The sequence below is a fragment of the Saimiri boliviensis genome, chromosome 7, assembly GCF_048565385.1.
Source record: "Saimiri boliviensis isolate mSaiBol1 chromosome 7, mSaiBol1.pri, whole genome shotgun sequence".
NCBI classification, from domain to species: Eukaryota; Metazoa; Chordata; class Mammalia; order Primates; family Cebidae; genus Saimiri; species Saimiri boliviensis.
In genome coordinates this window covers 38,108,832-38,133,500 of record NC_133455.1, presented here as the reverse complement: position 1 = coordinate 38,133,500, position 24,669 = coordinate 38,108,832, and the positions used below count along the sequence as shown (strand labels likewise).

The following is a 24,669-nucleotide window of genomic DNA, read 5'->3' as shown; positions in this document are numbered from 1 at the left end:
CTGTGTGTGTTCAGTTAAACATTAAAGGACAGTTTAAGTATGAAAATTTGCAGACCAACCAATTTAAATGTATTTGACATGGACTAGTGTCTACTGTTCTTTATAGTAAGCTGATAGAAATGTACAGTTCTTTTAAGTTGGGGAGATTTTAGCAATTACACAGACAAGGCTGGGTGCAGTGGCTCACGCCTGTAATCCCAGCACTTTGGGAGGCTGAGGCAGGTGGATCACGAGGTCAAGGGATCAAGACCATCCTGGCCAACATGGTGAAACTCTGCCTCTACTGAAAATACAAAAATTAGCTGGGAGTGGTGGTGCACACCTGTAGTCCCAGCTACTTGGGAGGCTGAGGCAGGAGAATCGCTTGAACCCAGGAGGTAAAGGTTCCAGCGGGCCGAGATTTGGCCACTGCACTCCAGCCTGGTGACAGAGTGAGACTCCAACTCAAAAAAAAAAAAAAAAAAAAAAAGAATTACACAGACAGTCTTAGTTTAAACTAGAACTAGCTTAACCTTGTTAGGAACCTCTCAAGTTTGGGCAGGTTGTGAAGCCAGCCAAAGGGGGCTACAAATCGTGCCATGCCGTCTGGGGAAATAGCTTTGCCTTTGCTTCACTGCAAGCCTTCCTGTTCCCTCCCCTATTCCACAGAACGTGATGCAGCCACAACAGGTGCCAGATGCCCCATCTGTCCAGAGATTGCTTTAAGCACATCAGTCTGGGCAGCCACGAACAGAATCTGATCTCATTCACTTTATATATAGTCAGTTAGCATGTGTTTGGGTTAGACTACATCATGGACAACAGCCCCAACAAAAACCATCCTGAACAGTCTGTGACCAGGTCTGAGTCACTGTTATACTTCCAGCAACAATGTCAATGCTTCAGATATAGTAGGTACTCACTCAGTCGAAGTTAGCTGAATAAATGAAGTATGACAGCTTTCATCAGTGTTATGGCAACATGCCTGGGAGAAAAGATGATCTACGACTATGAGTTTGAACGGAGGGTTACACAACCTAGCTTGTGGCACCACGTAGCTTTTAGTTTCAGATGTCATTCCCAATTAAAAGAGTTTGCGCTAAGTACAGTCATACACAAGAAACTAGCAACATATTGAGATTTTCATAGCTTTAAGTAGAGCGTGTATACATAAATATGCATATATGCACATTGGGAAACATACACTTTCACTCACTAAAACAAACGTCATCATAAATAACTAAAAGATTTAAAATTGATTTAACAAAAATAGCCCAGTGGATTTCTTTTCATTGCAGCTGAACATTGCAAGTAACAGAACAAGATTCATTCCGAAATGACTCTAGACTCACTACAAGCGAAATTTCATCCCCCCAGATACCAACACACAGCAAAAATCTGATCAGTTCTAAGTCTAGAAATTAGTTCAGACCCCATGCTGCAATATGACACTGTATGTGTTGAAAGCCCTTCAACATGTTTCACAGCTTGAAACATCAACCGATTCCAGGGACACTGATTATTGATGGTTCATAATAATTAAATACCTTAAAAAAAAAAAAAACTGGAAGCTACTAATAAAATATATCAATGAGGTCTAGTACCGTGGCTCATGCCTGTAATCCCAGCACTTTGGGAGGCCAAGGTGAGTGGATCACTTGAGGTCAGGAGTTCAAGACCAGCCTGGCCAAGATGGTGAAACCCCATCTCTACTAAAAATACAAAAATTAGCCAGGCATGGTGGCGTGCACCTGTAACCCCAGCTACTTGGGAGGCTGAGGCAGGTGACTCGCTTGAACCTGGGAAGTGGCGGTCACAGTGAGCCGAGATCATGCCATCGCACTTCAACCTGGGTGACAGCAAGACCCTGTCTCAAAAACAAAAACAAAAAATCAGTGAGCCAACAGATTCCTTAGCAATAACTCCATAATAAGCACACATTGCGGAGTTGGCCTGTCTGAGTTTAAATCCAGATTATACTGTGCTCTCTTCAGCAGCACATACACTTAACAAAACAAAAAGCAGATTACATCACTTTTTAGCTGTGTGATTTTGAACAACCTATTTAATCTCTCTGTGTTTTCCATCTATAAAAGGGGGATAATAAAAGCATGTACTTCATAAGGACATGGTAATTATCAAATGAGATAATTGACATAAAAACTTTTATGAAGGAAGTGAGCATGGGCAATTAATCAGTAAATGGTTTTTATCATTATTATATCTACCCACAAAACATGCCTATTTAACAAATGCTCACCTTTCTAATCAAAAATCCATCCTTCCTCAATGCTCACCCTCAATGTCTTCAGCAGCACAATAACAATGTGGAAACCGGTTTGTCTTGCATTCCTGTTCCCAAGTGCCTGATACTGTGCCAGGCCCAGAGTTCAGTATGTCCTCACTTAATATCAGCCATAGGTTCTAGGAAACTTCAACTTTTAGTGGAACAGCTGAATTGCTATGATGAAACCAATTTTAAGAGTTAAGTTCCTACATGTTTCTCATCAGGAAAACATCACCAAACTTCTAAATAAAGACCCTAAACACTTCTATATTAAACACTGAAATCAATGTGAGCTAAATATACACTTAAGAAAGATGAATGAAAACAAGTACGATAATTAGTTACCCAATTATTCCAGTTCAGGGTCTTGGGTGGCTGGAACCTGTCCCAGCAGCTCAGGGTGCAAGGCAAGAACATACCCTGGACAGGACACATCCCATAGCAGGGACCACTCTCACAACATCCACACTCACACTCACTCAGACTGGGCCTATGTAGACATGCCAATTCACCCAATGTGCACATCTTTGGGATGTGGGGGGAAACCCGATCACCCGGAGAAAACCCACACAGACATAGGGAGAACGTACAACCTCCACACAGACAGTGGCCCTGGCAAGGAATAGATTTGTTTCCTCATCAATGCGGTAACTAACGTTGAACACAATGACCATTATTCAAGTACCCATTATAGTTGCTCCAAACATATTGGGTAAGAGAGTAAAATGATGATAGCAATATTTTAAAGCACTTTGAAAATATATTGCAAAAGGTATGATATTCACTGTGTTCCTTAATGGTTAAGGGAGAAAGAGAGGAATTCTAAGCTCAGATTGCTTTTCTTTTCCCACAGGGATGAAAGGGAAATGAACAGCAGCAGATACTGAAAGGTGTGCTGGAATTAAATTGTGCCAATTTCCCAGCATAATAAAAACAGTCCATCTGGAGCCAAGGCTGATCACCTATTCATCCACTCTATTCTTTTAAAAAACAAACCACTCTCTCACACAAATTCTCTCTCTTACCGATATGCATGACTCACTAAGAATTCACATTATATGAAATCACAAAAAAGCAATAGGAATTCAACAAGGCATTTTCTAACGCTCACAAACGTTTGGCCCCCAAACAGTAGGCAACAGAGTGCTGAATTTCCAACAGATTTACCACTGCTGTCTGACAGCAAGACCCTGGGAAGGAGGTTGGGGCTGACACTGGATGTTTTGTATGGGGAGGGGATCCTGTGCTGTGAAAGATTCTTAATCAGACCAGTGGGAGCTGCCCAAGGCTGGCAATTAAAGCTCTTCCTGGCCAAAACCCACAGAGACATCAGGCTTCAAGTACAGGTATTCAGCACAAAAAGCCAAAATTATCCCCTGGAGTGCAGAGGTTACACTGTTATAGAAGCAGAGGATTTTTTTTTTTTTTTTTGTCCTCTTTAGAGAAATACAATCATGAACTGCTCCAATATAAAATTAAATGGAAAATGTCCATGATATAGCAAGCTCCCTTCCCCAGAAGAAAGAAAAGTTGTAGAGAATAGGTATTAGTAAGTCCATTTAATTAAGTAAAATCAAAACCAACTCTCTCCACTATCCCCTTTCTGTAATTTATACATTGAAAACAGGTATCAAAGTGTTAAAACTGATTACCACTGGAAAGTGATGGGGAGACTTTAAATTTTATATAATTTTTTATCACAGGAAAAGTAAACAGATTAGTTTAATGAACCCTGATGTACTCATTCACTCAGTTTCAGCAATGATCAATTTATGACTAGTTCTGTTTCATCTATACCACTACTCACTTCCTTCCTTCTGTGTTGTTTTGGAGCAAATCCCAGACATTACTTCACCCTTAAATATTTCAGTTTGTATTGTTAAAAAACAAGGAAACTTTAAAAAAAAGAACCATAAAAATAATCCCATCATTTTACCTAAAATATATAAATGATAACAATATTTCAAAGATCCAGTGCTTAAATTTCCATTGTCTCAAAAATGTTTTTTATGTAAAAAGAAAAACTTTATACAAATTAAATTTAAAGGAGTTTAATTGAGCAAAGAACAATTCATGAATCTGGCAGCACTTTGAAGCAGAAGAGGTTCAGAGAGCTCTGCTCCATGACTGGGCAAGGAGTATTTATAGACAAAAACAGAAATGAGGCCCAGAAACAGCTGGAGAGGTGGCAGCTCAGCAGTTGCCTTATTTGGACATGGTCTGATCAGTTAACAGCCTGTAACTGGCTGACACCCAGCTCCTTGTTACAAAATATATTCCTAAACTAAGCTTTCAAGTTTGTTTATCTACTAAGTTAGGTTAGCTTGTTAAGTAGGGACTCATGGGATGGAGGCAGTCTCAGGCCAAATTTAGTTTAACATTTGTTTTGTTTTACAGTTGTTTGAATCAGGAGTCAAATAAGGACCATATAGAGTGATTGGCTAATATGTCCTTTAAGTCTCTCAATCTACAGGTTCTCCTTCTATCTTACTGGGTTTTTTAAAAAATAATTTGTTACATTTAGAATTTTGTATATTTATTAATTTGAAATTGATCATGCATAGTTTTTTTTAATAAGGGAGGAAAGAAAAATTAAATGGCTGAGAGCACAGCACTGAGTGCCTTCATTGATGAAAAAATAAAAAAACAACCCATGGTAAGAGAAGCAGCAGTCATTAGAGGGCATTCCTCTGTCTCCCAAAAAGCAACTGAACAAGAGTCCATCAATTTATAAAACTTGCTTAAGAGGTAACTTTATGAAGCTAGTGAACTATCACTAGCACAGTAAGACCAATGGCAGTGTAAAATGTCATCAGAAATGTCATCACAAATCCATCTGAGGCAACAGACAGATCAGCAGCTGTGTCTTGGTTCCGCCCTAGCTAAGAGTGGAAATGGAGGCTGTTAGGAAGACAGAAGGGAGAACTCATGTTGGGAGCAACAGATGACTGTCCACTGTCATCACTGTTTACATTTGTTGTGCTGTGATGCTCTTGTTAAATATGGAAGGTGGTTTCAGTGCTGAGATTAATTTTCAGTTGGTAGAAGTTGGGGAGAGAAGGTTTCCAATTGTCAGAGTACAGGATAATGTCTCACACTTGGTAGGTATTACACTCACTTGTTGAGATGAACATAAAATAGCTTAAAAATTTAAAGCAGATAGCCATTGATGTTTCCCAAACTACAAGACCAAGAAAAGCAAATTGATAGACTCTCCATGTCACTCCACCTGGATTAAAACAAGGGTCTATATTTACACACATGTTTGAATCTCTTGGTTGGTTATGCAACAAGCAGCATTCGCTGATACAATATTTGTCATTGTGTCTTTCCCTGTAATATAATCAAAGAATCATATAATTTAAAAAGTCAAATTCATAGAAGTGGAAAGTAGAATGGTAGTTACCAGAGGCTGGGGGTGAGGATAGGGAGTAGGATGGGGAAAGGGAGGATGTTGAACAAAAAGTACAAAGTTTCAGGTCATGCACAATGGCTCACACCTAAAATCCTAGGACTTTGAGAGGCTCAGATGGGAGGATTACTTGAGGCCAGGAGTTCAAGACCAGCCTCTGCAACATAGCGAGATTCAGTCTCTGTAATAAACATTTTTTAAAAATTAGCCAGGCAAGGTGGCATGCACGTGTCGGAAGTGGGAAGATGGCTTAAGCCCAGGAGTTCAAGGCTATAGTGAGCCATGATTGTACCACTGCATTCCAGCCTAGGCAACAGGGCGAGACCTTGTCTCAACAATTTTTTTTTTTTTTTAGCCAGACTGTAGAAATAAGCTTTAGTGATCTATTACATGGAATTTTGACTATAATTAATGATAACATAATATGTATTTCAAACTTACTAAAATAGTAGATCTTAGGGCCAGGCTTCATGGCTCACACTCGCAATCCCAGGACTTTGGGCAGCTGAGTGGGGAGGGTAACTTGAGGCCTGGAGTTGGAGACCAACCTGGGCAAGATGGTGAGACCTCCATTTCTACAAAATAATACAAAAAGAAGCTGGGTATGGTGGTGTGTGCCTGTAGTCCCAGCTACTTAGGAGGCTTAGTGTGAGGATCTCTTGAGACCGGGAATTCAAGGCTGCAGTGAGCTATGATCACGCCACTACACTCCAGCTTGGATGACAGAGCAAGACATTGTCCCTCTTTTATTTATTTATTTTTGAAGTAGATTTTAAATATTCTCACTAGGAAAAGAAGACAAGTATGTCAGGTGAGGGCTATGTTAATTAGCTTGATCTAATTTTTTCACAGTGTAAACATATATCGAAACATTTCATCATACTCTTTACATACATACAATTATTATCAATGAAACATTTTCTTAAATAATTTAAATAATTCTATTTTCTTACTTTTTTGGCATATCCCTTTAAAAAATAAAATCCTGCAACATACTACACACTTAATCAAATAAGAGTTGAGCTGAGCCTGCTGTAATAAGACTGGAGGACTTGAAACCCTCCCACTAATCTAGTCCTACTTACCACTTCATACTAGTAAGTTTGTGTGCTGTTTTTGGTTTTTTGTTTGTTTGTTTGTTTGTTTGTTTGAGACGGAGTCTCGCTTTGTCACCAGGCTGGAGTGCAGTGGTAAAATCTAGGCTCACTGTAACCTCCGCCTCCCGGGTTCAAGTAATTCTCCTGTCTCAGCCTCCCAAGTAGATGGGACCCAGCTAATTTTTGCATTTTTAGGAGAGACAGAGTTTCACCACGTTAGCCAGAATGGTCTCGATCTCTTGACCTCATGATCTGCCCACCTCGGCATTACAGGCGTGAGCCACTGTGCCTAGCCCCCTATACTAGTTAAGTCTTTTACAATACTAGATTGAATATCTCTAGTGACAGGTAGTTTTACCACCTCACAGGACATAATCTTATTCTAGTTTCAGTTCCTGATCCTAAAGCAATTTCCTACTATTGATCAAACGTCTGATTTCTTGTAATGTCTACTCAGTGGAGCAAAACCCTCTTCTACAAGTGAATATTTCAAGTATCTTAAGACAGTTCCCATCCTGCTCAGCTCTCCAGCCAACAGCTCAACACCCACAGCTCTTCAACTGTTGCTCACCAGACATGGTCCCTGCTCCTTATCCTTCTGCTCCCATTTCAGTGGGTATGTTTGGGGTTTTAAATATGCCCTGACCCAGGGAAGTATGCTAACTACCCAGTGTCTGTTGAATTTATTTCTCAACTGGCTTTTATCAACGCACACATTTTCTATCTCTGTCAGTGAATCCTGTTTCTACTTTTCAGCCCTAAGCCTGAGACAATGCCCAGCAAGACTCATCTCTTGACTTCTTGTTCTACTTCCTGAACGTGGATTATCTCCTCCCCTCCGTATACTACAGCCTCCCCAGACTCATCATTCATGGCAAACGCCCTGCGCTCCAGCAAACAGGGTGATGCCTTTCTTTTCCCAGCTCAATCCAAACGCCCAGAAAAAGGGTCTCCTCTTATCTGTATTCTTCCTAAAACAATACAACACCCAGCTGTGTCTCGGTCAGCTCAGAGTTCAGTGGGACTATTCTTTTCTTTCCTCTCTCCATAGAGTGCTTCTCTTCAAGCACATGGGTCGTATTAGTGGATGCGTCCGTGGGTTTTTAGCAGCGGCCCCTCCCTGTTGGCTCATCCCCAGCTCACAGCTGGCTGCCAGTCTCCACGGGCCACAGCTACTCCCAGCTGTCTCCAATGAGGTGGTCCTCTACAGATTTTGTCACACCCTGAACCAATGACAACCAGGATGGAGGACAGAGTAAGACAATGGCTATCAGTGCTAGCTGCACAGTAGAATCATCTGGAAAGCTTTAAAAACTTTGAATGCCTGACTCCAATCACAGAGATTCAGATTCAATGGATTTGAATATCCCTTTTTAAAAAATCAAGAATTTTAAAAAATGCTCCCAAAGTGATTCTAATAGCCAGGATTCAGAGTCACTGCAACAGGAAATCCCTCCTAATAGGTAAATATGTTCTAGAATTCATCTGTGTCTGTAAAATAGAGCCCAAAGTGCCTAGCAGAACTTCTATTCCACAATTCAAAGAGCTGTGCTAACCATCTAATAAACCACATTTAGTTTTCCCAACAATTTCCCATTAAATCAATGCAAAAACCCAGCCTCAGAAATGTCCAGTAACCTGTGCAAGGCACAGACAAGAAAGAAGTGGTGAATACAGAGTACTCTGCCCAACTCTTCCTTGTAATAGAAATCAAAGAATCATACCATTTAAAAAGTCAAATTCATAGAAGTAGAAAGTAGAATGGTGGTTACCAGAGGCTGGGAGTGGGGACAGGGAGTGGGATGGGGAAAGGGAAGATGTTGAACAAAAGGTACAAAGTTTCAGGCCATGCACAATGGCTCACACCCGAAATCTCAGCACTTTGGGAGGCTTAGATGGGAGCATTACTTGAGGCCAGGAGTTTGAGACCAGCCTGGGCAACATAGCAAGAGCCATTCTCAATAAAAAAGAACCTTTTTAAAAAAAATTAGCCAGGCATGGTGGCATGCCCCTTGACCCTGATACACATTCCCCAGTGTAGCCCATTCCTGGTTTTGCTGGACTGCTCACCCCTTCTTCCCAGAGCCCTGGGACTTGGGCTCTCTTCAATTTCCAGGGGTGATTAGAATTCAACCTCGAATCTCTACCTAGTTCCTACCAGCCCTTCTCTGTTGCTCCTGATATTTTCTTCATTTTGAAGGAATGCTGTCCATATAACCTGGATGTTTCAAAATCTAGTCCCCAGGTCAGTCAGTCCCTTGGGTGCAATTCCTTGTAGCCACTGCCCCAGCACTCTGCCAGGCGAAGATGGATCTCTTTATTCTTTTCCCTCTTACCCCCATCACACCCTCCCCACTCTATCCTTTTCCCCCAGATTCTGCCCATAGTCAGTCCTGGTTTACTCCCAGTTGTTTGCATGCTATGTGGCAAGGCCTAGCCAATTACAGCACCAATTAAATCCCTCTGATTTCTTCTTTCCCTATGAAGTGGCATAAAGCTGCTTCTATTTCATCTTGCACAGTTATGATCACTCTTTGAAACCTAAATGTAGGACTTCACAATTTTTGCTTTTTAATTTAGCTTTATTAGTTTGTGCCCATTATGGCAGCACTTCCATAGAATCTGAAACTGCCATTTATCATAATGAGGTATCCTTCTGAGATGTTTTTATCAGCTGCATTTTTGGGTTGTTTTTGGTTTTTTGTTTGTTTTGTTTGTTAGTTTTTGAGACAGGGTCTCATTCTGTCGCCCAGGCTGGAGTGCAGTGGCACAGTCATGGCTCACTGCAGCAATTAGTTTGACCTCCCTCGGGTGATCCTCTCACCTTAGCCTTTCAGGTAGCTAGAAATACAGGCGCATGTCACAATGCTATGCTAATTGTTTTGTATTTTTAGTAGAGACAGTGTTTCACAATGTTGCCCAGACTGGTCTTGAACTCCTGGGCTCAAGTGATCCACCCACCTTAGCCTCCCAAAGTGCTGTGATTACAGATGTCAGCTATCATGCCCAGCCCAGCTGCAAATTTTTTGATAAAGTCTTCTTGCTTTTATCCAGGCATTACCTTAGTTTGGTCTAAAACCAACAGAATCAACATTTTCTGGCAAAAATCATCCACTTGGCTATCTCCAAATAACTATACAATCTTATTTTCAATATTTTAATATGGGATTTTGTGACTGCTTTGCTGGAATTGAGTTTCACTATCTAGATATTGTTGCCTGAGCCTGGTTACCAGAATGAGTATTCTTAGTGAACCCTTATGCGTTCCTGGTAATCTCTTTATTCTTCTCCAACTGCTGACATCTATTTGAGAATCTATTATAAACTTGTCAGGGTTTAATGAAATGTCAAAGACCATTTGTGAAAAAGTCAAACAACACTCTGCATTTTCTCATTTTTTGGCATCGCTCCTACTCTCTATAAAGTTTCCAAATTTACTAATAGGGCCACGTGTGGTGGATCATGCCTGTAATCCCAGCACTCTGTAAGGCAGAGATGAGAGGATGGCTTGAAGCCAGGAGTTTGAGACCAGCCTGAGCAACATGATGAGACCTCATCTTTAAAAAAAAAAAAAGTATTGACAGTTGCTCTAAGGTCAGTTCCTTCACACGTGGGATGTAATCAGACTGGGTTTTCTTTACATCTTTCCACCTATCCAGTGTTTCAATGTTCTTTTAATTCATTTGTTTTTAACTGAAAATTTTACTGAGATAACTGAAGGTTCACATGGAGTTGTAAAACATAATATAGTGATCCCTTGTAGATTTTACCCTATTTCCCTCAATTGTTTTTGCAAAACTATAGCATAATGATACAACCACAAAACTGATGTTTGATATAATTCCCGCATCTTACTCAGATTTCCTGTTTTACCTGTAGTTGTTTGTGTATGTGAATCTCGATATAATTTTATCACTCATTTATAATTGTGAATCTAGTCAAGATACTGAACAGTTCTAACTCTACAAAGATTCCCCATGTTGCCTATTCACTACTCTTGTAAACACTGCTTACTTTACTCCTATTGGTTTTTAATTCAATTTCCATGAAGGAAAAAAGATGCAAAATAAGAGTTGTAAGGTTGTGCCTTTACTGGGCTGCTTGTAACATTACCACTTTCTATTCCTTTCAGCAGGGTTTCTTAATCTGCATACAAATTTCTTTTTAAATATTATTGCTATTTTTCCTAGAACTTTAAAAATGCTTTCATGTCCTTAGGTTGTCTTTATCTGATGTTCATTTTCATAATTTCTTTGAAATGTAGCTTGGTAAGTGGGTAGAGTGGTTTGCTTTTTTTTCTACTTTGTAGTAAAATGGAATAAATAACAGCATACGTTTGGGCCACAAATTAATCTACACCGTTTCCTCCATAGTTTCCAATTATAAATATGTATGGAATACCTTTTTTTGGATATTCAACTATAATGAGCATTTGTAGCTATTTAATGCACGAAAATACCATTTCTGGGCCAGGCATGGTAGCTCACACCTGTAATCCCAGCACTTTGGGAGTCCAAGGTGGGAGGATCACCTGAGGCTAAGAGTTCAAGGTTACAGTGGGGGTACTATTGCACCACTGCACTCCAGCCTGGGTAACAGGGCAAGGCCCTGTCTCTACTATATATAAAATTTCCCTCCATAATCTCTTTGAGGAATAAGATCACATTTTATACCTCTTTTGTGTCTACAGTGGCCACTGTGCTTGCCTTTCTTTTCAACACATCCCAAATGATTAAAGCGAAAGACTGGCCCTTGTTTTATAAAGTGGCACACAGTAAATATTTTAGGCTTTGTGGACCAGTCTCTGCCACACTACTCAGCTCTGCCACTGCAATGCAAAAGATAATATATGAATGACTGTGCATGGGATGTGCCAATAAAACTTTATTTATAAAAACAGGCTAGCTATAGTTTGCCTACCCTGATCTAAGCCAACAATGGCAACTTCCTCAGCGAGTGACTGGTTTACAAATGGACTTATGATCCAATCTGGTGAAAGGGATGTGAGAAAAGTCTGCGTGAGGGCTTCTGGGAGAGATTATTTCACATGTAAGACACACAAGGAAGAGACGATGCCTTTTTTCCCTTTGGATGTTACCAAATCCGAATGTGATAGCTAGGATTGCTACAGCCATCTTGCTTCTGATCTAAAGATGAAGCCATCATCGTAAGGGGGCAGGGCCATGAGAATCAGAGAGGAGAGCAGCAGCTTGGCATACTGGGCCTGGAGACAGCCCCACTTCTTAGGGAAGACAATACACTTCCTTATTGCTTAAGCCAATGAGTTGGCCCAAAAGCATCCTAATTACTGTAGCACCCCCTCTGGCGTTTAGCAAAGTACTTCACAGAGAATAGATGTTCAGTAAACAACAGTTTGCAGATCTGGCTAACAATCTGAACCAGGAATTTATGCAAATCAGAATTCCGTTCATTGTAAATAAACTAGCTCCTCTTATAATCTTTTTTTTTCTTAAAAAGAGATCAAAATTAGAAAAACACCAATGAGAGGAATATTATAGTAAACCTATATTATCTAAGACGAATAGAAAAGTATTTGATAATTTTTCATGTTTTTTCTGAAAATAAATGTGCTTTAGCTTATTATCCATTCCCTGAAGTTTTCCTCCTTTTACTTTAAGCCTGTCTCTCCCTGGCTGGCCCTTGGAAGGCCTGCCATATGCAAATGTGTGTACACTCATCAGTCTTATTAGGCATAGTTCCAACTGGCCACCCCACACGAACACAATTAGAAGTTAAACATCAATTAAAATTCACAGAATCCATTTAGCTTTCTCAAAAAGCACTAAATAACGGTACACATTTGGGACACAAATTAATCTACATTGTTTCCTTCACACTCTTTAGTTATCAAACATCCTACATCGCATTTCAGACTCTGTTAATTGTTCATTCAGCCCACAGAGTAGGGAATGAAATATGAGCCCAAGATAAAAGATAAGAACAAAAGAATGAGATGCCACACCAGATCAAGTATAGTCAGCCAGGTAGTTCGTCAGTGATGGTGGCACTAGAGAAATCCTGTGTGAGGACAAACACAGTGAGGGGAAGTGGGTGATCCCTCTGAGACCTCTACTGATACAAGCATCTGCTTATTCACAGACATCAACATCTAATGGGCATCTTAAGTTTCAACATGGCCCAAACGGAATGCATAACTTTCCCCCTAAATCTATTCCTTTCCCATCTTCCTCCATTTCAATAAATCGCACTCAACTCCATAAGCCCAAATTCAGCATCACCTTTGATTTACTATTTTCTGTATACCCACGACCAAGCCATCAGCAATTCCTATCGGCTCTGTATCTAAAATCTGTTCGTCCCTCTTCATTCCACTGCCAAATCCTTAATCCAGACCTCGGTTATGTGTCCCCTGTGGTGACTGACTCTGCTTCCCAACTGGCCTCCCTCTCCCCCTCCTGCCTCTCAACAACCCACTCTGCTAAAAACTAAATACGATCCCACTGCTCCCCTCCAAATGTTGAGTTGGTAAGTGTGTCAGTAACTGTGGTGGATGGAGCATGAGCAAGACAGCTGTGGACTTTTCTCTCGGAGTTTGCTTATGGGCAGGGAGAATAGACAGAAGATCTTGAAGGACAGGAAGTGAGGAAAGGACATTTGAGCTCTTATGAATGAACCACAACGTGGTCTTCTGGAGGGAGAACACTTCAGCTGGAGAGAACAACAAAAGTAACTCCCCTCTGCTGCATTTTAGAATTAGAAACCTGTTTACTTTCCCATTGGTGTAACAAATTATCTCAATTCAGCAGCTTAGACCAACACACATTTATTCTCTGACAGTTCTGAAGCTCGGAAGTTGAAAATCAGGGTGTTGGCTGGGCTGTTTTCCTTCTGGAGGCTTCAGTGAATAATCCAAACCCTTATGTGCTACAGGCTGACTGCATTCCTTGGCTCATGGCCTCTTCCTCACCTTCTCTGATTCTGATCCTCACCCGACACACCCCCACCTCCCAGCTCTTATAAGAACCTTCATCACCACATTTGGTCCACCCAGAAGATCCTCTCCTCACATCAAGATCCTCCACTTACTCACAGCTGCAGTATCCCCTTTACTATGTAAGCTAACAGAGTCACACAGGCTCTGGGAATGGGACACAGACATTTAGGGGGACCTCATTCAGCCTACCACAAGACCAAAACACAACACAAAAACCACTTCCTTCCTATGACCCACCCAGCCCTCCGTGCCCAGCCTTGCACGTCTCTCTCAGCTTGTCTCCTGCCACCCTCTCCTCACTGCTCCACCATTCCTCTTCTGTCTGTTCCTTTCACATCCAAGCTCGTTCTCACCTTAGGGTCTTTACTTTTGTTGTTCTCTCCAGCTGAAGTGTTCTCCCTCCAGAAGACCACGTTGTGGTTCATTCATAAGAGCTCAAATGTGCTTTCCTCACTTCCTGTCCTTCAAGATCTTCTGTCTATACTCCCTACCCATAAGCAAACTCCGAGAGAAAAGTCCACAGCTGTCTTGCTCATGCTCCATTCACCACAGTTACTGACACACTTACCAACTCAACAGTTGTTAAAAGAATGAACTGTCTAACTTCAAAATGTTAGTGATCTCTGGCTGGGTGCAGTGGCTCATGCCTGTAATCCCAGCACTTTGGGAGGCCAAGACGGGCAGATCACCTGAGGTCAGGAGTTCAAGACCAGCCTGGCCAACATGGTGAAACCCTGTCTTTACCAAAAATACAAAAATTGGCCAGGCGTGGTGGCAGGCACCTGTAATCCCAGCTACTCGGGAGGCTGAGTCAGGAGAATTGCTGGAACCCGGGAGGTGGAGGTTGCAGCAGAGACCGCGCCCCTGCACTCCAGCCTGGGTAACAGAAAGGAACTCTGCCAAAAAAAAAAGGGGGGGGAAAGGAAGAAAAGTTATAACCCATTCTGGTTTTCTAATCCATATATTTATGTAAGTACTTCTTAAACACATCGACATCTTGACCCTAGATCAGCTCTCAGAATAAGACTAAACAAGATGAAATGTAATAAAAATGACTTTGGAGTATTACTTGAGACCAGGAGTTTGAGACCAGCCTGGGCAAGATGGTAAGACCTTATCCCTACAACGACAATAATAATAACAGCCAAGTGTGATGGCTTGTGTCTGCAGTCCTAGCTATGTGGGAGGCTAAGGTGGGAGGATTGCTTAAGCCCAGGAATTTGAGGTTGCAGGAAGTGATAAGCATGCCACTGCACTCCAGCCTGGGCAACAGAGTGAGACCCATCTTTAAAAAAAACAAAAAACAAAAACTATAAAGCCTACAGAATATTGGAGAGGTGGAAGTGGAGTGAGGAGATGGGGCTGAGAAAAATATGAATGACAATTACTGTATAAAGAAGACTTAGAAGGATTAATTATAGTTAACTCAAAACTCTGTGTGACTTTTCAACATGGTATGGCTACCAAAAATGTGACCTTCTGTACACTGGAGATTCCTAAGCAAAAAGAGGAAAACTGAGTCTTGGACACACTAAGATTTTTTAAAATTAAAGCTAAGTTTCAACAAATCGTTAATTGTTACGGTTCTGTGTCATTTTCTTTATGAGGGCCATCATCACTAAGATCTGTCATTATTGAAACAGGAGTAGTGACACTGTAAAGAGGAACAGGACAAAATTGAATGCTGAGGAAAGGGTAGGGAGCATGCCAACGTCTCACCCATGATGGTCAAGCAGAAATACTCAGATCCCCAGATTAACAATGGCATTAAATGCTCAATTCAAGCCAAGATAGACTCTAAGGTCCAGAGGCAAATGAGGCATCTAAGAAATGAAGCAGAGGTCCCACGGGGTAAGGGGTAGGAACGGGAAGCACCACTGTATTGCACCACCATATCGAAGGGCCCCACCTTATGAACGACCGTAGGAGATCAGCCAGGGTAGTGGGAAAAATTATACCAAAGACACGAACCTTCTTGGAAGGCCAGGAGGTTTTGCAAAAGCTTCAGGAAAGGTTATGGCTGAAGGTAGCCTTACCTTGAACTAATGGCAGAGGGCAGATAACACAGGAGTGCAAAGGAATTTCTCTCGATAAGCTTGTTTACCTAGTTCTCCAGAAACCAACCTTTGATCATCTGCCTGTAAGACTTCCCCCTACTGGGGGCTGACAGTGTTAATTATCCTCAAATGGTGTTTGCTCTAGGCCTTTGTCATTTAATCTGTACTACATAAATGCTTATGGGGCTGCACTTTCTCTTCTGCAGTGCTTAGCCCTGCAGTCCCCTAGCCACACTCAAAGTCAGAATACCTGTGTCTGCATACTCCCTTCCGTTCATCCACTGCCCAGCCAGACTCTGCGGGACAGACTCGGCAAATGACTTGCATCTTATCCTAGAATGCAAAGTATGTTCCCTCTTGACTGACAAAGTACAATGCTGTTCCTCTGCTGGTGCCACTGAGCATTCATAATATGCTTTTAGGAATAATGCAATCTGGGAACATCTGAAGGATATGGTTTTTGGTCAATAAATCCAACTCTAAAAGCCGATTTTTTCAAGCTTTACCCAACCACGTCAGCCTCCTTTAACGGAATTCTCTTTTTCCAGAATGATTCCTCCTCTGATTAAGAACCACCTCAAACTATAAAAAGAAGCATGTGACAGATCTGTGTATCTTCAGGGCTTTTATGATGATAAATGGCAAACACATGTGGTTCATCTCTTAGGACAATAGTGAAAAGCTGAGTGCCAGCTCCTCTTCCTCCCCATATCATCCCTCTTCAGGATATGCTTAAAAACTATTTTAAAATATCATTTCAAAGGTGTCAAGTTATGAGCCAGCTAAGCTAGATGTTCATGTGTCTCAGGTTTTCTTTTTCGGCGGGGTGGGGGAGGGGAGACTGTGGTTAGTAAGGATCTCAAGAAAGCTATAGATTCTTTCTGCAGAAAAATAGAGATGTGTACACCTCCCTACAAATTAATGGTGCTCTTGGACTCCTGGTACATGGCCAGAGATCCTAAGCTAAGAAACTTTATGTCTTATTCCACTCTGTGTTGTGTATTAGTCTATTCTCACTGCTAATAAAGACATACCTGAGACTGGGTAATTTACAAAGAAAAAATGTTTAATGGACTCACAATTCCACATGGCTGGGGAGGCCTCACAATAACAGCAGAAGGTGAAGGAGCAGCAAAGTCACATCTTACAAGGCAGCAGGCAACAGGGTGTGGGCAGGGGAAATGCCCTTTATAAAACCATCAGATATCATGAGACTTACTCACTATCAGGAGAATAGCCTGGGAAAAACTACCCTCCATGATTCAATTATCACCTACCAGTTCCCTCCCATGATATGTGGGGATTATGGGAACTGAAATTCAAGATGAGATATGGGTGGGAACACAGCCAAACCACATCATGCTGCTATAAAGGAATACACCTGGCTGGGTAATTTATAAGGAAAAGAGGTTCTGCAGGCTGTACGAGAAACAGGGTACCAGTGTCTGCTCCTGGTGAGGGCTTCATGCTGCTTCTACCCATGATGGAAGGTAAAGGGAGGCCGGTGTGTGCAGAGATCACACTATGAGAGAGGATGCAAGAAAGGCCGGGCGCAGTGGCTCATGCCTGTAATCCCAGCACTTTGGGAGGCTGAGGTGGGTGGATCATGAGGTCAGGAGTTCGAGACCAGCCTGGCCAATATGGTGAAACCCCATCTCTACTAAAAATACAAAAATTAGCTGGGCCTGGTGGCACATAGTCCTAGCTGCTTGAGAGGCTGAGGCTAGAGAATTGCTTGAACCCAGGAGACAGAGGTTGCAGTGAGTCCAGATGGCACCACTGCACTCCAGCCTGGGCAACAGAGCAAGACTCTGTCTCAAAAAAAAAAAAAAAAAAAAAAAAAAAGAGAAAGCAGGGAGGGGCCAGAATCTTTTTAATAACCAGCTCTCAAGAGAACCAATAAAGTGAGCATTCCCTCCTACCTCCAGGAAGAGCGTTAATCTGTTCCCACAGGATCCACTCCCGTGACCCAAGTGCCTCCTATTAGGCCCCTCCTCCAACATTGGGTATCACATTTCAACATGAGACTTCCAGGAGACAAACAGGCAAACTTATAGTATCTTACTACAGTGGGTAAGTATGCCTAGAGAGACTATTGTAAAGATACTCTAAAATGCCTTAGGAGCACCCAAGAAGCTTAGTTTTCCAGCTTCTAGGTTTGTCATTGTTCAGACCTACGACAGGTACATGTGACTACCTGTGGAGTCCACCCTAGATAGAGCATGCACTGGCCTGCAGATGATTGGGGTTTTTTTTTTTCAATATAACATTTATAAATGGATTTGTTTTTGTTTTTGCTTTGTATTTTGAGACAGGTCTCACTCTGCCACACAGGCTGGCATGGTTTTGGCTCCGTGCAGCCTTGACTTCCCAAGCTCAACTCATCCTCCCACTTCAGCCTCCCACATAGCTGGAACTACAGATGCGCGCCACCATGCCAGGCTAATCTTTGTATTTTTTGTAGAGGTGGGGTTTTGCCATGTTGCCCAGGCTGATCTCGAACTCATGGGCTCAAGTGAGCCTCCTTCCAGCCTCCCAAAGAGCTGGGATTATAGGTGTGAGCCACCACCACTTCCAGCTATAAACAGGTTTTTAAATTATAACCTAGCTTGTCTTTGGAGAAAGAATACAAATATTTGAGAACACATTAATAAACTGGCATTGAAATAATGTGCGCATGTGTATATGTTTGTACATGTGTGAGTGTCTGGGACCACTGCCCGCTGTGTATGTTGCATGTGTGAGTTTAGTGAAGAGTCTTCCCTAAGAGATGAATCATCCATCCTCCCTGGGTGTGCCATTTCCTGGTTTACCAGACAGATGAATCCGCTCAGGTGAGATCCAACCTGTGGGTCCCCAGGCAGCTTATCACCTGGGAGCTCAGCTCACCTCCTCCAATCCACAACCTCCCCATATTCAGGGATGCCATCATGTTGGGGACACCTGCCCACACTGAAGCTTTTGCAGAAGCTTTGAAGGGTTCCAATCCCTTCTTACCGCAAAGGACTAATCTGCTTCTTATCGCTAAGCTTCCTTAACTACATCCCACTGTGCGGCCTAAAGGGGATTACCAGCTGTCACGATGCTTTTATCTTTCCACCTACCCAACAGCAGACAGGAGAGCTCAAAATGGGACAGAAATAAGAACTAAGAGTAAAGGAATTCCCAAAGGGGTGAATCTGTGTCTCTGAGGCAATGAAAGCATCCTACACAAAATGTAAAACATGAGTCTTGGGTTTTCCTAAATTCTCCTGTCTTTTCTTGGCTGAAAGCATGAGACCGATAAATAAGTGTCTGCCAACTGCTCGCTCCGACCGGTAAAGAAATCAACTGGGAAAAGAAGATCAAATCAGGAAAGGGAGGCGAGCATGGGCTTGTATATGGGCAAGCACACACACACACGTACACACACTCACAGGCACACACACACGTATCACACTCACACGCACATGGAGAAAGGAAAGGAAAGGCCACCACCCTTCCTGAATTCTCTGAGACAGACCTATAATTGTTTCTGAGGATAGTTCCAGACAATGCAGGAACTCCTGGAAGTTCAGCTAAGGAAAAAGAACATTTTCACTTCGCAGGATCTTCAGACACTGGCTCTGTGTCTACGTATATGTGTACACAGAGGTTCATGGATAATTCTGCTGTCCTGTGGCAGCAAACATCACTCTGCTGACCGGCAATCGAGTTTTTCTTTTCCAGTCACCCTGGAGACCAGGAGAATGATGGACAGAGTAGAACAAAAGCTCTTTTTATTGTGCAAGGTCAAGTGGCCCAAATGAAGCCAAATAACTTTTAACAATGTGCATTTGTTTAAAATTTTCAATGGCTTTCCACTTCCCTAAGGATAAATTCTCAGTTCCCTAACTCGGCCTGTAAGAAGGGTGGGCCACATACTGTAATGGTCCAAACAGGGACATTTTTGAGAGTGAAAGACACTGCTACTAATAACAGCGCTGGAGCTGGGCACGGTGGCTCACACCTGTAATCCCAGCACTTTGGTAGCCTGAGGCGGGCAGACTGCTTGAGCCCAGGAGTTTGAGACCAGCCTGGCCAACATGGCACAACCCTGTCTCTACTAAAAACACAAAAATTAGCCAAGGGTGGTGGCACATGCCTGTAATCCCAACTGCTCAGGAGGTTGACGGGGAAGATCGCTTGAGCCTGAGAGGCGGACGCTGCAGTAAGCAGTGATCATGCCACTGCACTGCAGCCTGAACAATAGTCTCAGAAAATAATAATAAAAGAATAATAGTGATAGGGCTAGACAACTGTCATACACAAGAGCTGTCTTCACTGACAGACCAGACAATGTGCACCTATCCTGAGGTACCTGGCTCTGGCTTGTCATCAACCCACTTTTCTCACCATCCTCTGCTCCCTCTCTCCTCTAGCCACACTGACTTCTCTCCTTTTTTTTTTTTTTTTTTTTTTTTTTGAGATGGACTCTTGCTCTGTTGCCCAGGCTGGAGTGCAGTGGCATGATCTCGGCTCACTGCAACCTCCACCTCCCGCATTTAAGAGATTCCCCTTCCTCAGCCTCCTGAGTAGCTGGGACTACAGGCACGTGCCACTATGTCGGGCTAAATTTTTTGTATTTTAGTATAGACAGGGTTTCACCATGTTGGCCAGGCTTGTCTTGATCTCTTGACCTGGTGATCCACCTGCCTCAGCCTCCCAAAGTGCTGGGATTACAGGCGTAAGCCACCAACCCCGGCCTTCTCTCCGCTTTTTGAAAGGGGCTAGCTTTCTCCAGCCTCCAGGACTTTGGCATGTACTTTCCTTTCCCCGTTTCACAGGTTCGCAGCTCCTCACCTGCCTCACTCCTGCCCATCCCTTCTTCAGGTACCCAGATGTGTCTTGGGCAGGGAGGTGGTCCCCTGACCCCCCAGGACAAGGCTAGCTCCCTCTTATGGGCTTTCATAGCATCCAGAATCACATCTGTAATGATTCATTTAGTGCTTGCTGCTGCCTCTGGCGGACGCTCGGTGTTCCACCACAATGAATAAGTCACCGAGCCAGGTTTCCTCAAGGCCGAATCCCTGGTCCCCAGTGCAGGGCTGACCCAAGGAGGTGCTGGGTTCCTCAAGTCCCACCATGGGCATCCCCACTCCAGTGCTTTAACACCACTGCCCTTTCCCACACTGCTGTGAGTAGGGCTGCCCTAAGTGTTCCCTTGGATCGAGGCTGCCTTTAACCTAGTCCGTCACACTGGACTGATATCAATCCACTCCGTGCTGCACGTTCCTTCAAGGCAGAGACTGTAATGCATTCGCCAAGGCATGTCATGATGAGGATACTGGTGAATGGAACACAAGGCCATCACCCCTCATCGGAAACCTAGGGCTCAGATGTGTTTTAGAATTTAAAATTTTTCACTTGAAAATGATAATAGTGGCTGGGCACGGTGGCTCACATCTGTAATCCCAGCACTTTGGGAGACCAAGGTGGGTGGATCATGAGGTCAGGAGTTCAAGACCAGCATGACCAACATGGTAAAGCTCTGTCTCTACTAAAAATACAAAAATTAGCTGGGTGTGGTGGCGTGCACTTCAACAGGAAGTTGGGGCAGGAGAATTGGTTGAACCTGGGAGGCAGAAGTTACAGTAAGCCGATATCACACCACTGCACTCCAGGCTGGGCAACAGAGTGAGACTCTGTCCCCCCCCCTCCAAAAAAAAAGACAATAATATGTAATACTGCCCATGAGGCTGGGGTAGCACCCTGTAATCTGCCACACTGGTATTTCTGCAGCAAAATGTGTGAATATTCACACTAAACAGCTAAATCAAGCCTCAAAATCACCTCACATCCTTTCAGGTCAGGCTCTGCAAGTCATTTAGTTCAGATCAGGTGAGAATTTCTGTCCACGTATGAAGAAACTTTGGTTTTCAACAGCTTTTTAAATTTTAGAATTATGGGCGGGGCATGGTGGCTCACACCTGTCATCCCAGCACTTTGGCTGAGGTGGGCAGATCATTTGAGGTCAGGAGTTCGAGACCAGCTTGGCCAACATAGTGAAACCCCGCCTCTACAAAAAAAATACAAAAATCAGCCAGGTGTGGTGGCACATGCATGTAGTCCCAGCTACTCAAGAGGTTGAAGTGAGAGTATAACTTAAGCCCGGGAGGTTGAGGCTGCAACGAGCCAAGATCAGGCTACTGCATTCCAGCCTGGACAACAGACAGAAACTCTGACTCAAAAAATATATATATATTTTTAGAATTCTGGAAAAGGACTGTGGACTTGTAACAGCTGAAATTTCATTAACACTTACATGCCAGGCACTGCTTGCAATTTACATACATATTATATCTCATGTAATCCTCAAAACAGGTCCTACAAAGTAAGTATTATGCCTTTGCTTATTTTTCGGGTAAAGCAATCAAGGCATAGAGAGCAAAATGAACACTCAGAGAGTAAGCGGCAGAGCACAACACTGTACACGTGACCCACAGCAGGCGCTCAATGATACATACCCAGGTCCTGGAGGCTGGAGAAAGCTAGCGCCTTTCAAAAAGCAGAGAGAAGTCAGTGTGGCTAGAGGAGAAAGTGAGCAGAGAATGGGTTGTAAGTGATATGTAATACATATCATTGAGCCAGGCATTCAATGATTTCTGAATGAATGAAAGGACACTGCGAGTGTGCACGTTATGCATAGCAAGGTAGGCTCGAAGCAGTTACACAGGAAGACAGCTGAGATGACCTTGCCAGTTCCTATGGAACTGTCTGCCTAGTTCCCTCCTCCAGGCGTAGCTTCAAGCCCAGCTGGATGTTTACAAACACCACATGACCATATGGCCCACCCTCCTGGACACAGATGACTGCAGCAGAGGCTGGCTCCTGACCCATGTTTGGGTAATCATAGCAATTCCCTAAGACTTGGGAACTGGAAGCACAAAGTCATTTTGTCTCTTGATGCCTGGACTTACATAAACATGTTTCAGAGAAAAACAAGGAACAAACATATAGCATCTGTATGTTTATACCTATATTTAGGTAAACACCTAAATATCCAAATACAGCCTGACATATTCTAGCAAGTAGCTTAGGTTGCCTAATTTTTCCCCTTAAATAAAACATTGGCTAGCACACAGGAACTAGTAGGCCAATTAGGACTGCTTCTGCTGCTGAAATGTAACTGATCATTAGGAGTCATTTGGTAATTCAATCACTGAACCCATGTTTACTGTGTACCTACTATGAGCCAGGAACTCTGGGAAGCAGATGGTAAACAAGACAGATGTGGTTCACGTCCCCTCAGATCATACGGTTGTAGTGGAAAGTAAAACAACAGAGCAAGTGTCATGATCCCTGGGAAATAAGAGGAACAGAGGGAATGCAGAGCAGCGGGTTCGAATCAGTCATGGGAACTGAAGCAGAAGAAAAATTACACTGTTGATGAGTTGTTCGATCCCAACAAATTCTTATCGTAAAACTGAACGATTATGAAGAATTACTGATATTAGCACTAAAAATATAAGTGAAGTCCTCATATGCACATTGAGTCATTCTAACAATCATATATCAAGCATGGACCGTCCAGTCTCAACATGATTAATAGAATATTAATAAGAATTAATATTAATAAGAATTAATCTCAACATGATTAATAATCTCAAGATGATTAATAGAATATTACTAAGAATTAACATTAATAAGAATAGAATATTAATATTAATTTGCATGTATATTACAAATGTCTGATTAAACCACTTGATAGTGAAAAACTAACATCCTAAGTGTGGTTTTCAGAAAACACTCAATCCAACCAATATGTTTTGCCAGTTTAATGCCAGGGCTATTCTAATTAAAACTACCTTCTGCAGAAAGCACTTTGGAAAAATATTAGAACATATTTGAAGTTCACAAGCTAAAAGGGCAATACTAAAAGGATTTCACCAATAGTAAACAGGATGAGTAGCTACGGTGATAGAAACACATTTGATGTAATATATGAAAGGCGCTATTAACTGTGAGTGCATTAACCTTCCCTCATTTCTTCCTCATTAGCATAACCCCAATTCTGTTCAGGCTATTAAGATGCCCTTCTAAATATACTCTTTCCTGGCCTCTCTTGAAGTCACAGATGGCCTGTATCATAGTTCTGGTGAATAAAACCTAAACAAAAGTCTGTTTTGAGTTTCTTAACAAAAGAAGCAGAGTTGGTGAGAGGAGTCCTTTCCCTACCCTTCTTCTCTTCCAAGTAGACATGAGGACCCCCATGCTGTCACCATGACGACAAAAGCCAACACACCACGTAGCTCTGATGAAGCCCTGAACCCCGCTAACCTCTAGATTATGTGTCATATGAGGAAAAAAAGCCCCTGTTTGTCTAAACCACTGTTGTTTGATTTTTCTGTTATTTGCAACCAAACATTCCCAATAAAGTAGTGTAAGACAGAAGGCTATACTTAAAACGTTTGAACTTTGGGCAACCATAGCTATAGAGACTGAGAATTCTGTGCAATGGCAGACTTGGCACAGATGCCAGGAAGTAGCCCATCCATGGTGAAGCAGTATAAAACATTGATCATTGCGGGACACCAAATCAGGGCTGTGGTGGAAGCCGGTGTTTGTTTACTCAACATACACTCTCCATGTTCTTCCTCATCAACAGAATCCTGCATTTGTCCCCATGGTGGGTGCCCACATGTTCTTTCCCAGCCTCAGGGCAGGTCCCATTTCAGGCATCTGGGCAAAGCCTAGTAGAAGACAGGAAGGGCAGTCTGTTGAAGGCTGGGCTGTGCCAGCTGTGTAGACAGTGATGCTCCCTCCGGTTCTCACCTTACATTCAGGAGATTTTGATAGGGAATACAGATCTAACGTGTGACTAACTCTAGGACATGTTCAAT

The 24,669-nt window shown here is 42.6% G+C and overlaps 1 protein-coding gene across 7 annotated transcripts in view; it reads right to left on the bottom strand.

The window, feature by feature from the left end:
- TMCC3 (transmembrane and coiled-coil domain family 3) overlaps positions 1-24,669 on the bottom strand; it is a 382,147-nt gene that overhangs the window by 157,918 nt on the left and 199,560 nt on the right. Inside the window, exon 1 of one of the 7 annotated variants that reach the window (XM_074402408.1) lies at positions 1-24,669. This exon is cut by the window's left edge and continues 3,368 nt beyond it; it is cut by the window's right edge and continues 18,405 nt beyond it. The exons of the other annotated variants lie outside the window; for them this stretch is intronic. The gene's annotated coding sequence lies outside the window, so the exon portion shown is untranslated. 7 annotated transcript variants of the gene reach the window in all.